The sequence below is a fragment of the Trichomycterus rosablanca genome, chromosome 8, assembly GCF_030014385.1.
Source record: "Trichomycterus rosablanca isolate fTriRos1 chromosome 8, fTriRos1.hap1, whole genome shotgun sequence".
Taxonomy (NCBI): Eukaryota; Metazoa; Chordata; class Actinopteri; order Siluriformes; family Trichomycteridae; genus Trichomycterus; species Trichomycterus rosablanca.
In genome coordinates, this window is record NC_085995.1 from 11875863 (window position 1) to 11893547 (window position 17685).

Consider the following 17685-nt stretch of genomic DNA (forward strand, 5'->3'; position numbering starts at 1 on the left):
TGGAGAATTTTGAAACAAAAAATGCTACAACAACGACTGTTGCACATCTTAAGACGTGTTTGCAGGAAGAATGGGACAAAATAAAACCTGGTATTCTTGGTGTCCTCTGTGCCAAAACGCCTTTTAAGTTTGGTGAAATAGAATGGCAACATTACAAAGTGGTAAATGCTTTACTGTCCCAACTTTTTTTGGAATGTGTTACAGGCCTGAAATGCAGGAATGGAGGTTTATTATTAAATGAAATGAAATTGACCAGACAAAAATTGTCTCAGGTTCATCCTATCTGCAATCAAATAAGAGTCAAAGTAAATCTAAGAAACTCTGTGTTGTTTATTAGCATTTTCCATGCTGACCCAACTTTTTCTGATTTGGGGTTATACAAATATTGGATTTTTTTTCTTTTTACATTTGTCAGTTAAATAAAGATTCAAGATTCAAGACATTATCCTGGTATTAGGTAGTAGTTAAACCAGATCCTCCTGAGAATACTGGGCATAATACTGGGCAAAACACTCTAGACTGTGGTTTTTTTTTTTTTACCTTTCACAGGGTGCGAAGGCATCAATCCACAGCTTGAGACAGCTAGCACAAGCACTAGTCTTAGAAATCGTCTTAGCTGTCTGTGTCCCAAGTACACTTTTAAAGCATTGCTTATAGGTTAAGCGAGTAATGTTTCATGAAGGCACTGGAAGGCATTATCGGTGCTATCAGCTGGCCGAGCATCTACACAGACATGGTTTTCTATGTAACAGAGATGCCCACGATTATATATGTATAATGACTGTCGACAGGTGATTGTAATCATGATTAAGTACAAAAGTATTATCCACAAAAGGCTGAGTTTGAAGGAGCAAAGATGGCCAGAGGATCTCCAGTTTGTGCAAACAAATGCATTTGAAAAGTATTGAAGTGTTTAAAAAACAATGTTGCTTAGAGAAAGATTGGAAAGGGTTTGCATATTTCTCCCTCTACAGTGCATTATACAGTGGTGTTCAAAAAAATAGCAGTGATTTTAAAAAAGCAAATAAAGCACAAAATCATTCTAATAACTTTTATTTCCATAAATGCAAATGCACTGAAAATACTACACTTTTAATTCTAAATCAAAACATTAACAAAATTTAGCCAGTTTGTGTTAATCCTTTACAGAAAGTTAAGAAAAATGAATATTAGGTTGTTTAAAAAAATAGCAGTGCCAGCATTTTTCTTTAAAAACTCAAAAAATTTATGTATAACAAAAAATGTTTGAGGTTTCACTTTACTTTGAATTACTGAACTAATATTTAGTGGCATAACAATTGTTTCTGAGATCTGTGTTGCATCGAGTCGACCAACTTCTGGCACCTCTGAACAGGTATTCCAGTCCAGGATGATTAGACTACATTCCACAGTTCTTCTGCATTTTTGGGTTTTGCCTCAAAAAACCCGTTTCTGATGTCAGCCCACAAGTTCTTTCTGGGATTGAAGTCAGGGGATTGGGCTGGTCACTCTATTACCTCAATCTTGTTTGTCTGTAACCAAAATGTTTTGGGTCATTGTCATGTTAAAACACCAATTTTAAGGACATTTCTTCTTCGACATAGGGCAACATGATCTCCTCAAGTATTTTGATATATTTAAACTGATCCATGATCCCTCGTATGTGATAAATAGGCGTAACACCATGGTATGAAAAACATCCCCATATCATCATTTTGTACCACCATGCTTTACTACCTTCACAGTGTACTTTGGCTTGAATTCAGTGCTTGAGGGTCATCTGACATACTGTCTACGGCCACTAGACCCAAAAAGAACAATTTAGCTTTTACCAGTCCACAAAATGTTAAGCCATTTCTCTTTGGACCAGTCAATGTGTTCTTTGGCAAATGTTAACCCATTCAGGTCATTTCTTTTTCTTAACGGAACTTTGCAAGGAGTTCTTGCTGGTAAATTGGCTTCACTTAATCATCTTCTGTACTCACTGGTAACTTCAGATGTTCCTTGATCTTTCTGGAGGTGATCATTGGCTGAGTATTTGCCATTTTGGCTATTCTTCGATGCATTCGAACAGTAGTTCCACGCTTCCTTCTGCATCTTTCAGGTTTTGGTTGTCACTTCAAGGCATTTGAGATCATTTTAGCTGAGCAGCCTATAATTCGCTGTATGTTTTTTCCCTCTAGAATCAACTTTTTAATCAAAGTACACTGTTCATCAGAACAATGTCTGGAACAACCCATTTTATATTAAGTATTTCATAAGGAAATGCGATATGACCAACCTGTGCAACATTTGCCACCCTCCTACATTAAATAAGGGCCAAAATTGACACCCGTTCTTCTGCAGAATGAATGACTTCACCAATTAAACTCCTCACTGCTATTATTTTGAACAACCCCCTTTCGATCAATGCTTCGATTACTCAGAATGAACGGCATGCATGTCCTAATTGTTGGGTTTGTTTTGTTTTCAATACTCTACTACACTTTCAAGTAAATTTTTTGCCATGTAGAAATATCACTTCTATTCAAAACAGTGATTTTATCAGGTTAATGGTGTTGGACTGCTATTTTTTGAACACCACTGTATCATTAAACATTGCCCTTTCTTAGACATAGACAATCATGTATGTGTAGAAATAGAACCACTGAGATTTGAACCTGGATCTCAGCGGGGGTGGGTTTGCTGTAATTAAAATGTTTGACAGCTCAAAAATATCTAGTCAGTGGTGCACCTGTTTGGTAGTAGTACCTTAAAATATAAAGAATCTGGTGTACATAGAAGGAGTACCTCATGGGTATACACAACATGGAAACTGTTATGTATTTTTAATCATAATGCCACAAAAACTGTAGAGGGATGGGGAAATGGCACACAACTGGCTGCTGGTAAAGTAAAATGGAAGACAGCTCACAGCTGTGTTGGCAGGAATTAGCAACATCTGAGTTAATATTGGCATTAAAGGACAGGCGCAACGGGAGTATCTACAGAATGACATGACTATTGACTGAGAGAATAACAAGTGAAATAGTGACATTTAACTAGCTTTAACTCAAATTAGCCCCAGCAAAAAAAGGAAGCATACCAAGCTGGACTGCTTAGAGATTAATCCAGTTAAAGAATGTGTTTATGTGTCGGTGTGTACTCATGTGTGCTGTACGCTAAAGCATATCTAGATTGTGGGGTGGCTGTTATGAGAAAAGGTCTCTGCACTATGAAAGTTTGCTAATGCCAGACATGCTTAAGCAGAGATAAGAAGGCAAAAGGATGGTAAGGCAGCAAGGTAAAGAATAGCCTGGATTATAAACCACTAACATATACAATTATAATGCTCAAAATATGTTTCCAAGCATTTAGAATAGAATAGAATCTTTATTGTCACTATACACAAGTACAATGAAATTTCGAGTGGCATCTCTCCAATAGAGTAGCAGCAGTAGAAGAAAGAAAGACAGTAGTAGTATTAATACAAGTAATTAAAATTATTTACACAGAAAAAAAATTATTTACACTCTAAAAGATAAAAAAATAAAAAATAAAATCTTTGCTCTCTTGTAACGTGAATTTACATTTTTGCTTTAAATATTAAATATTAACTGTGTGTGTGCAGATGCTGCATAGTTCGTGTGTGACCCGTAGTCCTGTGTTTGTGTGTGCTCAGTCTTTTCCAGTTCTGTGGTGTGTGATGGAGGCCACAGCTCTAGGAAAAAAGCTATTCCTTAGTCTATTTGTGCGTGCTTTTATTGTCCTGAATCGTTTGCCTGATGGTAGTAGCTGGAACAGTGTGTGTCCGGGGTGTGTGGTGTCTTTGATGATGCTGCTAGCATACAACACGTCCAGGTGTGAAAGTTCTGTGCCAATAATTCGTTGAGCTGTTTTCACTATGCGATGCAGATCCTTACGCTCGGCGGCAGTGCAGCTTGAATACCACACTGTGAAATTGCTGGTCAGAATACTTTCTATTGTGCTCTTATAGAAGTTTACTAGTAGTTTTTGTGGTAGCTTGGCCTTTTTCAGCTTCCTGAGAAAGAAGAGTCTTTGTTGAGCTTTCTTAATCAGGTGTGAGGTGTTAACGGTCCATGTCAGCTGGTCAGACATGTAGACTCCGAGGAATTTCAGGCTTTCCACCATCTCCACCTTGTCTCCATTGATGTGCAGGGGGAGGTGGTCTATCTCCTTTGTCCTTCGAAAGTCAATGACGATCTCCTTTGTCTTTGAGGTGTTAAGAGCCAGGTTGTTTAATCTACACCAATCAGACAAGTGAGCTACCTCCTGCCTGTAGGCCATCTCCTGATTGTTGGAGATCAGTCCGACTATTGTTGTGTCATCTGCAAATTTAATTATTCTGTTGGAATTGTGAATGGGGGTACAGTCCTGTGTAAAAAGTGTGAAAAGCATAGGGCTTAACACACAACCTTGCGGAGTTCCTGTGTTTACGATGAGGGTGGAGGAGGTGTGGTTGCCAATTTTGACCTTTTGTGGACGTCCAGTGAGAAAGTCCATAATCCAGGTACACATTGAGGAAGTCAGGCCCAGGTTCACCAGTTTGCTGACCAGTTTCTTGGGGATGATTGTGTTAAATGCGGAGCTAAAGTCCACAAATAGAATCCTTACATAGCTGTCAGGTTCCTCCAAATGTGTTAGTGCGGTGTGAAGTGCTGTTGTGATGGCGTCCTCTGTGGAGCGATTTGGTCGGTAGGCAAACTGATACTAACTGATTTAAACTGATTTAGCTACTAACAGTGAGTATCCAGCATACTGTATATCCATATATTTATTGGCAGGTTGTTGTGTGGTACAATCTCCAGCACGGCACACCCTCTCAAAACCCCTGACTATAATGTAGTATTCATTTTAAAACACACACACCAAACATTTCTATCTTGCCCTTTAAATGAACTTTATCTCACTCTTCCCAACTCTTTCTGTTACTCTGTTACTGTTAAATGGAAGAAGTTTGGAACCACCACAAATCTTCCTAGACCTGGCCGCCCGGCCAGACTGAGCGATCGGGGAAGACGGGCCTTGGCCAGGGAGGTGAGGAGGAACCCGAGGGTCACTCTGACAGAGCTCCAGCGTATTCTTGTGGAGATGGGAGAACCTATCAGAAGATTAACCATCCAGGCAGCACTTCACAAATCATGCCTTTATGGTAGAGTGGCCAGATGCAAGCCACTCCTTAGTAAAAGGCACATGACATCCCACTGAGTTTGCCAAAAGGCACCTAGAGAAACCAGATTCTCAGGTCTGATGAAACCAAAATTGAACTTTTTGGCCTGAATACCAAGTGTCACGTCTGGAGGAAACCAGGCACCGCTCATCACCTGGCTAATGCCATTCCTACAGTGAAGCATGGTGGTGACAGCATCATGATGTGGGGATGTTTTTCAGCAGCGGGACCGGGGCGACTAGACCTGATAGAGGGAAAGATGAATGCAGCTAAGTACTCCAAGGTCCTTGAAGAACACCTGCTCCAGAGCACTCTGGACCTTAGAACATCAAAGACCTCTGTTACATCATAAAAATAAAACCATATTGACCCTATAAAACCTATAAACCCTATAACCACATGCCTTTCATACATCAGTCAGAGTTTGCCATGCTCCTTCTTCTACTAGCACATCACCATAAAATCTTCATTCAATTTCAACAATCTACCTCCCAAACTATCAATCATTAACAGTCCAACTGCACCCAGTTATTTGCTATTTTGATGATTATTCAGACAATAAACTATCCTTGCAGCACCCTCTTCTCACATCTAGATCAGATAGAAGCATCTCCATTATGCCTTACCAAATGATATGCCTCCTATCAATTGAGCATTTCTACAAACACAATGCCAATCCCTCTATCATCTATTCAGCCCTCCAGCCACATTACCCACCAGATACTCATCCACCCTCCTAATGCCCTGAGAATAAGCAAATGTGCTCCATATTCTCCTTCCTTTCTAGTGCCACAACCCTAAGCTAGTATCTTACTTTGGACTTTCAAAGACGTCAGAATTCACGCCTCTTCTAAATCACTATCATAAATATTGACACGGTATCTACCATATAACAAAGCAAGATGCACTTACGTAAAAAAAAACAACTCCACCAATCATAGGCACAACGACACTGCTTTTCAGTCACAGGCAACAGTTCCTCTATCTACAGTCAAGCCGGAAAGTCTGCACACCCCTTTCACCATCTCCACGTTTTATTACATTACAGACTCATTCTGCAGTATAATAGATTGAGTTCATATTTTGTCACAGAATTCTATACAAAATAGTCCACAATGACAAAGTAAAAGCAGGTTTCTAGACATGCTCAGTGCTCTAGTACACCATGCTTATGCTGACACATGATTTATCTGCAAACCTTAGAAACAGGATTGTGTCAAGGCATAGATCTGGAGAAGGATACATAAAAATGGCTCCAGCTTTACAGGTCCCAAAGAGCACAGTGGCCACCATCATTCGTAAATGGAAGAAGTTTGGAACCACCAAAAATCTTCCTAGACCTGGCCACCCGGCCAAACTGAGCGATCGGGAAAGAAGGGCCTTGGCCAGGGAGGTGAGCAGGAACCCGAGGGTCACTCTGACAGAGCTCCAGTGTATCCTTGTGGAGATGGGAGAACCTATCAGAAGATCAACCATCCAGGCAGCACTCCACAAATCATGCCTTTAGCTTACAAGGTATGCCAAGAGAAACAAGTGTGCTAAGTTCATAGCTTCTTTCCTTAAACGCCTTGAAGCTGTAATTGCTGCCAAAGGTGCATCAACCAAGTATTAGGCTAAGGGTGTGTACAGATATGTAACTCCTAAATAAACCATTTTTGTCAGTAAAATAAAATTGCATATTTTCTAAATCCTGTTTTCACTTCGTAATTTTGAAATTATTGGTGATTGTGTGTAGATGTTTGAGGCAAATAAAAGAACTTAATCTATTATAGAATGAGTCTGTAATGTAATAAAACGTGGAGAAGGTGAAAGGTTGTGCAGACTTTCCGGTTTGACTGTAAGTGCCAACCGTCCTAAACTATCCATTCATCATTCATTCGGGCTTAAAACATCCATGGCTTAGAAATAGCAGTTCAACTAAACTTATTCACTAATTATGTCTTAGCCCTAAGATGCATTAAGGTCTTATGACTAAACCGTTTGCATATATCTGCTTTTAGAATGCTTATACTATATTCATATATCTGGTCCTTTTTCCGGTCCTACAATCCTACCAGCCCAACTTTATTGTTTACTCAGCATCAGTCAAAAGGGAACCGATTCCCCTTCAGAGCCTGGTTTCTCAAAAGGTTTTTGAGTCATGCAACTGAGACAGTTTTTCTTCCTCCATTACTTGTGGCTTGCTTATTTAGAGTTTAAACCCGGGCTTAGACATACAGTAGATCTTTGCCAATTCATCCAAGATATGTCACCTAAGGCACCAAAAAATAAGCTGGGGTCAATAAACTGTCAAATATACTGTCTCTAAGAAGTTAAGGTAGTTCTACCTTGGGTGTCTATGCATGTTTCCTTACATAATTTATTTCAATTCACCTTCAAAAAATGACTAGTTACAGTTACACTAATTTGACTAGAGGTCAGTACTTGCCTGTGTGGGTTTTCTCTGGGCACCTCCCAAACATGCATATTTCAAGGTGTCCTTAGGTGTAAAATAATAAGTAATTAGTTGTGTGGTGCACTGTGATGGGTTAATGCCCCGTCTATGATTTATCTCATCGTTTAAACCTGCCGGACCCACCACAACACTGACCAAGGTAAAGAAGTTTGTAAAAATGTAAGTAAGTATGTGAGTCAAAGAACATACTGTATATGAGATGTACTAGGATGGCTCAGCACCTGGATCCAGGCTAAATCTTGCCTTGCTCTTACTGTTAGGCTCCGGATGCATGATGCCAAGATGGATAAATTATTCTAGAGTGATGTGGTTAAGAATGGACACAGATTGTTATCAATTCACCATAATTTCTACACCATGCATTCACTAGCAGGCTACACTTCATCACACAGGCAGCTGATAGGCTCTTTGTAAAAGAATGTTTTCATCACATTGTTCTGGTCCGACAGTCCTCAGACACAAGGCATGAAAAGAGACGGCATTCTGCTAAAAAGCCGACTCATTATCTTCCAATGACATTGGCACTTTGAAAATGGCGTTGGATTTTAAAATGGTGCAAGTCAATTTTGGCGTATGAAAGGACTTTTGGGAAGATAATACAGGACCAATTTGCACTCAATCGCAACATGTGTTTTCTTTTGAATTTGGCCCAGATTCGTCCTGTCGTCCTGAAGTATCTAAGCTGAATAATGAGTTAGGGGAATTAAAGGCCATTCTTCATATTGCAATATGAAGCCTTCATGGCAGTTTGAAACTTTGTCCCCAAAGCCCTGATAGTGTGGGACTTAATAATAAAACTAAATAGCAGTTTCATTTTATTGTCAATTTACGCTGCTGTGCTCTGTTTAAATATCTCACGGTAATTCAAATTCTCTTAGGGGGGGATGTGAAAAAAAGGTTTGTAATGATTGTTTATGCATTTCGTAACCCAGGGGAACTCATTTAGACAGGTGTCTAAAGCTCAGTGGTGCGTATCATTGTATGTCTCTGTGTGTGTTTGAGTGTTTAATCAGAGCATGTAAGATTTAATTTAACTTCTTTCATTTTTGCCCCAAATTTGGAATTTAGCTTTCAAAATTAGGGCCAATATTTAATGGAACCATGTGACAGAGTCTAAAAGCAACTAATCTGATATCACTTCAAATAGAGTTATTTTCCTCACTGTGAATATGGGTGAATAAATACCTGCTTATGACTAATATGAGCAGAAATTGGAAAGGACATTCAAGATTAAGCACACAAATGTACTGCATCTTGGGCGGTGCAGTGCTAAATTACCCACTATTGCTTTTCTACTGCTTTTCCAAGGTTAGAATCCCCAGAAGTGCTATTGGCTGGTCAGGCATATACATACAGACATGACTGGCTATGTCTTGCGAAGGGGGGCTGGTTCAGGATCCGCAATAGATTGTGTCCTGTCCTGGCTATGTTATATACACTGATGAGCCATAACATTAAAACCACCTCCTTGTTTCTACACTCACTGTCCATTTTATTAGCTCCACTTACCATATAGAAGCACTTTGTAGTTCTACAATTACTGACTGTAGTCCATCTGTTTCTCCACATAGCCTGCTTTCACCATGTTCTTCAATGGTCAGGACCCCCCAGGACCACCACAGAGCAGGTATATTATTTAGGTGGTGGATTATTCTCAGCACTGCAGTTACAATTACATGGTGGTGGTGTGTTAGTGTGTGTTGTGCTGGTATGAGTGGATCAGACACAGCAGCGCTGATGGAGTTTTAGTTACTGTCCACTATATTAGACGCTCCTACCTAGTTGGTCCAACTTGTAGACGTAAAGTTAGAGACGATCATTCATCTATTGCTCCTGTTTGAGTTGGTCAACTTCTAGACCTTCATGACTGAATATATATTCATATATTCAGTCATTCATCCATCCGTGTCAGCCCAGTCTATCCCTTACCAATATTTACCCTTGTCCATTTCTCAGTTCATTCAACCATCAATTTTACCCATTTTTCTAGCCTTCTATTTATCTATCCATCCATCAACTAATGTTATTCCATTTATTGATCCATTTACGAACAGAAATGCATTTGATCTATTCATCCATCCACTCACTGTCCACTCACTGACTAGTAAGTCTTAGTAAGGTTTGACTCAGCCTTGCATATTTTTTTCCACAAGTTTATTCATTTATTCATTTTAAACAAGCGTCCTATTTTGATCAGAGTTCTAGTGGGTCTGAATCACTTAGCACAAGGCAGGAATATACCCTTGACAGGGCATTACATTAACAGAATTCTTTATTCACTTTCTAAAACCTAGGGGCAATTTAGAAATTAGAAAACACAAGAAGCCAGACAAAATCTACAAGGTAACAGGTAGAAAATATTTAATTTCTCACCAGCAAGAAGTCCACAACACACACACTATGTCATGTTCACACTATCTTCTCTACCACATTGAAGCCTTTTTCAACTTCATGTCTATGCTATGGACAGCATTGTGAATATGAGTCAGATCAGTTTTGTGTAATTAGTCTAAAGCTACAAAGTTGAATTTACAGCCTTAACATCTGTAATAAAAAAAAAAATCTATTTTTCAGAGGTTCTTATACACCGATCAGCCATAACATTAAAACCACCTCTGTGTTTCTACACTCACTGTCTATTTTATCAGCTCTACTTACCATATAGGAACACTTTGTAGTTCTACAATTACTAACCGTAGTCCATCTGTTTCTCTACAAGCTTTGTTAGCCCCCTTTCATGCTGTTCTTCAATGGTCAGGACTCTCTCAGGACCACCACAGAGCAGGTATTATTTTGGTGGTGGGTCATTCTCAGCACAGCAGTGACACTAACATGGTGGTGGTGTGTTAGTGTGTGTTGTGCTGGTATGAGTGGATAAGACACAGCAATGCTGATGGGGTTTTTAAATACCTCACTGTCACTGCTGTCCTGTGACCACTGATGAAGGTCTAGACCAACTCAAACAGCAGCAATAGATGAACGATCGTCTCTGACATTACATCTACAAGGTGGACCAACCAGGTAGGAGTGTCTAATAGAGTGGACAGTGAGTGGACACGGTATTAAACAAAAAAAAACTCCAGCAGCGCTACTGTGTCTGATCCACTCATACCAGCACAACACACTAACACACCACCACCATGTCAGTGTCACTGCAGTGCTGAGAATGATCCACGACCCAAATAATACCTGCTCTGTAGTGGTCCTGTGGGGGTCCTGACCATTAAAGAACAGCATGAAAAAGGGCTAACAAAGCATGCAGAGAAACAGATGGACTACAGTCAGTAATTGTAGAACTACAAAGTGCTTCTATATGGTAAGTGGAGCTGATTAAACAGACAGTGAGTGTAGAAACAAGGAGGTGGTTTTAATGTTATGGCTAATTTGTGTATATGTAAAATGCAGATTGTTAACTTTTTTTAAAGGAGCACCATAAACAAAAGGGACAAATCTATATTAGCCATCAATCCTTCCACCAGGTGAAAATAAAATGTAGTAATATAACGTGATGATTGAGTACTTTACGTATTGCATAGATGTTTACAGTCAGATGCTCAGAGCAAAGTTACTAGCTAGCGGTATAATGTTCACTAATTTAATGAATAGCTACCCAGAAGGCAACAGAGCACAGGCCCAAAGTTGTCACCGTCACACATCATATTTTGTTCTCAGAACAACATTGGTCTGTGTTTGGCTGAATTTTCAGAACGTTGGACAATGCTTATTAAAAAATGAAGGACAGCATCAAAACGTAACCATTTATCCAACATCAGCTCCATGTTGGTCTGTGGTACACAAACAAGTTAAAATCAAAGTAATATCTTCATACAGTTTAAACATTAATTATGCATGGTTGTAGTCTACTATCTGGCAATCACTGGTCCGACGTCCTCCAGAGTCAAGCCTCGAATCACCACCAATTTTGGCTTTTAAAAATGTTAATTGATTCTACTGTATGTTATTTTTCTGAATGAGAGTAAGTGCGAACAAGCTGCTGGGACACAAAAATGATATTTAAGTGGCCATTATGAGTTTGACACAGGAACAGCAAAGGCAGGGTAATGGAAATAATATTAATATAGTATTTTGGGTAATACCTTATTTATATTTAATTTAATGTTTTATACCATATTTATTATTGTTTCTTGGTTCTTGTTTTTTTAATATTGTTTTACTGTTTAATACTGTTTTTTTGTTTCTAACATACAGAACAAGATGAATACTTAAAGCTATGCAGTGTATGTGTGAGTGTATAAATATAATGACTGAAGAATGAATGATGCAAGGGGCACCAGTCAAAATATTGGGCTGGCATTGCATTCAGAAGTGGACTTGCTTGTGTGTATCGAATCACTGCATTACTGCATAATCTATTCACCATAATCTTTAGGTCACAAACTGATGGATGGACATTCTTCTTTAGGATTTTCTGATAGAGAGCACAATTTGTGGTTCTATCAGTTATGACAGGTCTTTCAGATCCAGTGGAAACAGCAAAACAGCCCCAGAATGACACAGTACCACCACCATGTTTGATGGTATGATGTAAACCTAACACCACATTCCACCATAAGAACATCAGATGTGAAGGGACACATGCTCCAAAAAGTTGCACCTTTGACTCATCAGTGCACAGAAATGATCCCAAACGTCTTGAGGGTCATTCATATGTTTTTGGTAAATGTTTTAGTCAGCAGTGGCATTATCTAGAATTTTCCATTGTAGATAATTTTTCTCACTGTGGTTCGCTTCAGTCCCAGAGACAAAACTATTGCTTTTTAACTCTTTCTAGAAAAGTAGATTTTAATTACTTTAATTTGCATCTGTACTGTATGTAAATTGACTTTTCTTAAAACAGGAGTGCTGATGACAGGCTAGAAAAAAATCATAGTTGCTAAAAATCACCATTGCCATCATACTTACAATCAAAATTAATAAACATGGTCATAATTTTCTCCAACATATTTTACATGACATTCATGTTTAACATATAATGATGACAATTATACTTGATTGGCAGCTCTTAACAATAGTGGTTTACATAATAGTCCGATGCTTCTGGTTTTTAAACAGTCACGTAACAGGACTGGGAGCGTTCAAGTACATCATTGTGTCCATGGCAACACGCTTGCTACATGTGGGTGTGTGCGTTCTAGCTGCAAGCTCAGTTAAATGCGCAGCAGCGGCATGGATGAGTGGTCAGGTGTGAAATTACAAACTCTGCCCAAAATTCCACCGAGAGTGAGCATACACCCACATACATACTAAAAGAAGTGACAGGCTTTGACCACCCCAGCACTGGATTAAATACTCCAAATCAGAAAGTTGGGAAAGCTTGAAAATATATAATTAAATAAATTAAAAAAATAATAAAAAGTGTTTCTGTAGTGTTTCTTACATTTGCTTTGACTTTTATTTCATTGCACATAGTATGAACCTGAGATATTTCAGGTTTTGCTTGGTCAACTTTTTGACTGATTTCAGGCCTGCAACACATTTCAGAAAAAAATGGGATGAGGCAATTTAGGGCTAGTAATGCGGTAAAAAAAAAGTGATTTTAAACAGGTGATAATTTGTACAGTACAGTAATTTGAACAGTATTCATGAAGGTCTTGGAGCAGCAAAGATGGACAGAGGTATGCCAAAATGCATAGGACAATTATGGAAATGTTTACAAACAATGTTCCTCAAAGAAAGATTGGAGAGGGTTTCTCCCTCTACTGGGCATAATATCATTAAACGATTCAAATAATTTAGGGCACAACCCTAAGCTAAGCACCCGTGATCACCTGTGATCTCTCGGATGGCACTGCATCAATAACTACCATTCAATAGCTGATGTCTGAGCAAGGGATTACTTTGGCAAACCTTGGTCGAGCACCACAATATGAAGTTACATTCAGAAATGCCACTTGACACTTTACTGTGCAAAAAGAAGCCTTACGTACAGAAGTGTTGAGTTCTCTGGGCTTTGAGGCATCTAGGATGGACCATCACACAGTGTAAATGTGTAATGTGCTCAGATAAACCAGTGTTTCAGATCTTTTTTGAAAGAAATGGACGCAGTGTGCTCCGGACCAAAGATAAAACGTCTAAAAGCCAGGGTCTGTTGGTATGGGGTTGTGTCAGTGCCCTTGGCAAAAGTAATTTACACTTCTGTGTAGGCAGCATTCGTGCAGAAAAGTACATTGAGATTTCAGAGCAACATATGCTTCCATTGTCGTTATTGCATTTTTCAACAAGACAATGCAAAACCACATGCTGCACACATTACAATGGCATGGCTGCAGAAGAAGAGGGTACGGGTACTGGACTGGCCTGCAGTCCTGACCTGTCCACAATGGCGAATGTGTGAGAAATGTTGAAATGAACCAGTGACAGATTCAACACAAGCCAGGACAATATAAGTGAGAAAGTCTATCATCACAGTAAACTAATCAGTCTGTTCTTCTTTTTACACAAATACTCATGAACCTTTCATCCTTGCCTCTCGTTACTTAATTTAGCAAACAGATTGTGTGTTATGCTCTGATTGCATTTCCATACCCTGTACCACAAGCCATTTGTAACCACGACATGTGTCAACACACTCCTAGTCATTTGACTGAGGAGAAACACAGAATGTGTGACAGTTGTGGTGTATTTTTATGACACCTGACATGTATTGCTGCTAATCCCAGGATTTCTTTCTCCTGTTTAACACATTTCTGCACATTTCATGACACAGGTCTGCTCTCCTCTTTCCTAACAGTCCCTTTTTACCCTTCATTTAAACCACCATACTGTTAACTCTTTGATCCCTGAAAAAATATCACTGGAGTAGCATCCATGTCATATAATTATTCTTTGTTCCTTTTTTTTTTTTTTTATCCTCAACCTTCTTTTTGCCAATTGACCTTCTCGTTTATCACATTGTTCTCTTCTCCCCATATTCTAGCATTGTTATTTTGACCTTTGGAGCCTTGTATATTCCTTTCAAATCTGCTGCCACTGTCCTGCACCACATATACATGGAGCTGCTTTATTTGTCTGTTTATTAGGATTTTAACGTCATGTTTTACACTTTGGTTACTTTAATGACAGGAACGGTAGTTACTCATTACACAAGGTTCATCAGTTCACAAGGTTATATCGAACACAATTATGGACAATTTAGTATCTCCAATGTACCTCACTTGCATGTCTTTAGACTGTGGGAGGAAAGCGGAGCAAGGGCATAACTACCGGGGGGGGGGGCATGGCGGGTGGGGGCCCTCTACGACATGAACTAAACCCCCCACCGTATTGCCCCCATTGGCTGCACTAGCCAGGTTGTTATTATTATATTACAATATTTTTGTTAAGTAAAATATTAAAAGGGAGTGAGTATATACAGTATATACTGTATGTATATGAAATTTGTTGAGGGGCCCAAAATTTTTTGTTGCACTGGGGCCCATGAGCTTCTAATTACGCCACTGAACCGGAGCACCCGGGTAAACACACACAGACACGGGAAGAACATGCAAACTCCACACAGAAAGGACCCAGACTGCCCCACCAGGGGATCGAACCCAGGACCATCTTGCTGTGAGGTGACAGTGCTACCCACTGAGCCACCATGCCACCTGAGTTGCTTTGCCCCTAGTACAATCAATTAAAGATACCCATTCAAATCGTTCAAATTAACAAATTATCAAATTTACAAGTGACTTAATATTTAAATGCCCACATTTATACCCAACATTTTCAGATGGCAGAATTTACAATTGTTTGAATGGCTGAATATGAAAAAGGGTCAAATACCCAAATGGATTAAACGTAAAATAAATAAATAAATAAATAAATAAATAAATAAATAAATAAAATAAAATAAAATAAAGAGACTCATCCACATAGTTTTGGCCATCTAGTTTAAGTGGGTGTACAGTGCACATACAAATTTGACAGAAGTAAAAAAGTGTATAAGTAAGTGTAACAAATCCACAACAATGCATAAATATTCCAAATCTTACAGCTAATTGCTCAAATTTTTAGATGCCCATCTTTCTAGAGCCATGCCAAATATTTAAATGTCTGAACACGGATAGCAGATGTTCAGCAATAACTAAATATGAAATTCAATATACAATCTGAATATTAATGTTAAAAGTAAGGTTTAGGGCTATTCCATTCTCTCAGGGGCTTTGTGATAGCCCACCACCACTGAGGTCAACTGTGTTAGCTCCTGACCAGGATCTCTCAGAAGACACAATTATCTGTGTCCTGAGGGAGAGATGGTTGAAGGGGTTCCCCAGTGCAACTGAAAAAAGTATTTGGACACAAGAGCTTGTTGGACATCCAACAAAAAGGTATAAAAACAGAGTGACCTCTATGATCTTTTCAGTTATAATAAAAGCCCTTCGTCTGAGACTTCTTGCAAGACTGTAAAGTATGTCTGTGGAAACTTGTGCTGGGTAATGATGTAGATCATAAAGCTTAATTGATGTTTTAGTTTAGTGGGGATGGGATGAGGTAAGGGGTCTGTGGAGTTTCTTTCTCATGTCTTCATACACCCTGCTCCGTGTACAGGGGCACAGTAATGCTTGGACAGGGCCTTCCTCAAATTGCTACTTTTCTAATGAGTCTTTTCCAGCAAGGGTATGCTTTATACAGAATAAGACATGCATACTACAGTATTTAACAGACACGAGAAAAAAAAAGGGGAAAAAAGTAAACAGAACTTAAAACAATATTTTTAAGACACTAAATGCCACTCAGGTGGCGCAGCTGTAAAATACGCTAGCACACTAGAGCTGGGATTTCAAATACATTGTATCAAGTTTCAGGTCTGCCATCCGGGACAATGGCCCATGGACAACGATTGGCTGTTGTTCACAGGGTGGGACAAGCCGGACCGGGGTTCCTCCAGGGCTGATTGATGGTGCCTGTAAAGAGTTGAGTAATGCTGATCAGGGTGTGGCTCTTCGTGCAAAAGGCTGATCCACATATGAACTCGCCTCGAGCAGGTGAAAAGATGCAGTTGGTACTACACAAGTGTCAGAGTGGGCGTGTGTCAGTTGCAAAGCTCCTCAGTCAGCAGTAGAGGGTCGTATCAGTAGAGCTGAAGTGTAACGCAATCAGGGTGAGTGGATATGACTATATTAGGGGACAAAATTGGGGGAAATAATTGGAGAAAAACAATAAAAAAAACACAATAAAACATTTGTTTTATTGTAATTAAATATAAAACTTACAATGCTTGAACAGGCAAGGACCTTCTCTAAATTGCTGCAAAGATGGAAGCATATTTTCTTTATGTAATTGATTTATTACCCATTAGCAACTGTTGTGGCTGAAACAAATATATTCAAAAACTAGAAAGAGCAAAGCAATACTTGAATACTTGTCCATACTGTGTCTTTCACACTATGCTGGCTGGCCAAGGTGTCATTTACATCTACATTTTCGGCATTTAGCAGAGGCTGTTATCCAAAGCGACTTACAGTACAGTGACAGTATATATTGTCTAAGCAATTGGGGGTTAAGGGTCTTGCTCAAAGGCCCAACAGTGACAACCTGGCAGTGATGGGTCTTGAACTAGCAACCTTTTGATTACTACTCCAGTACCTTAACCTCTAGGCTTAACCCAATTTTGCATTGAGTCTGTTTTATGGCAGAAAAGACCCATGAAAGCTCTTTCTCTACCTTGCACCAGTTCTTTTTACCATCAGTTTTAATTAGAATGTAAGTTAAACTGGAGCAGATCAATAACATGATGCTACCACCACTATTCTACAGTGAGGATGATGATATAAGTTAATGTTTTAACTAAAGTGTTTTAAAATTTAGGCTGAAAAACATTTTTCAACACAGTACAAGACTTTTTGAGCCTTTACCAGCAAGAGAAGGGGCGGCACAGTGGCTTAGTGGATAGCACTGTCACCTCACAGCAAGAAGGCCCTGGGATTGCTGCCTAGGTGGAGCGGTCCGGGGCCTTTCTGTGTGGAGTTTGTATAATCTCCCCGCGTCTGTGTGAGTTTCCTCCGGAAGCGCCGGTTCCCTCCCTCAGTCCAAAAACATGCAACTGAGGTGAATCGGAGATACTAAATTGTCCATGACT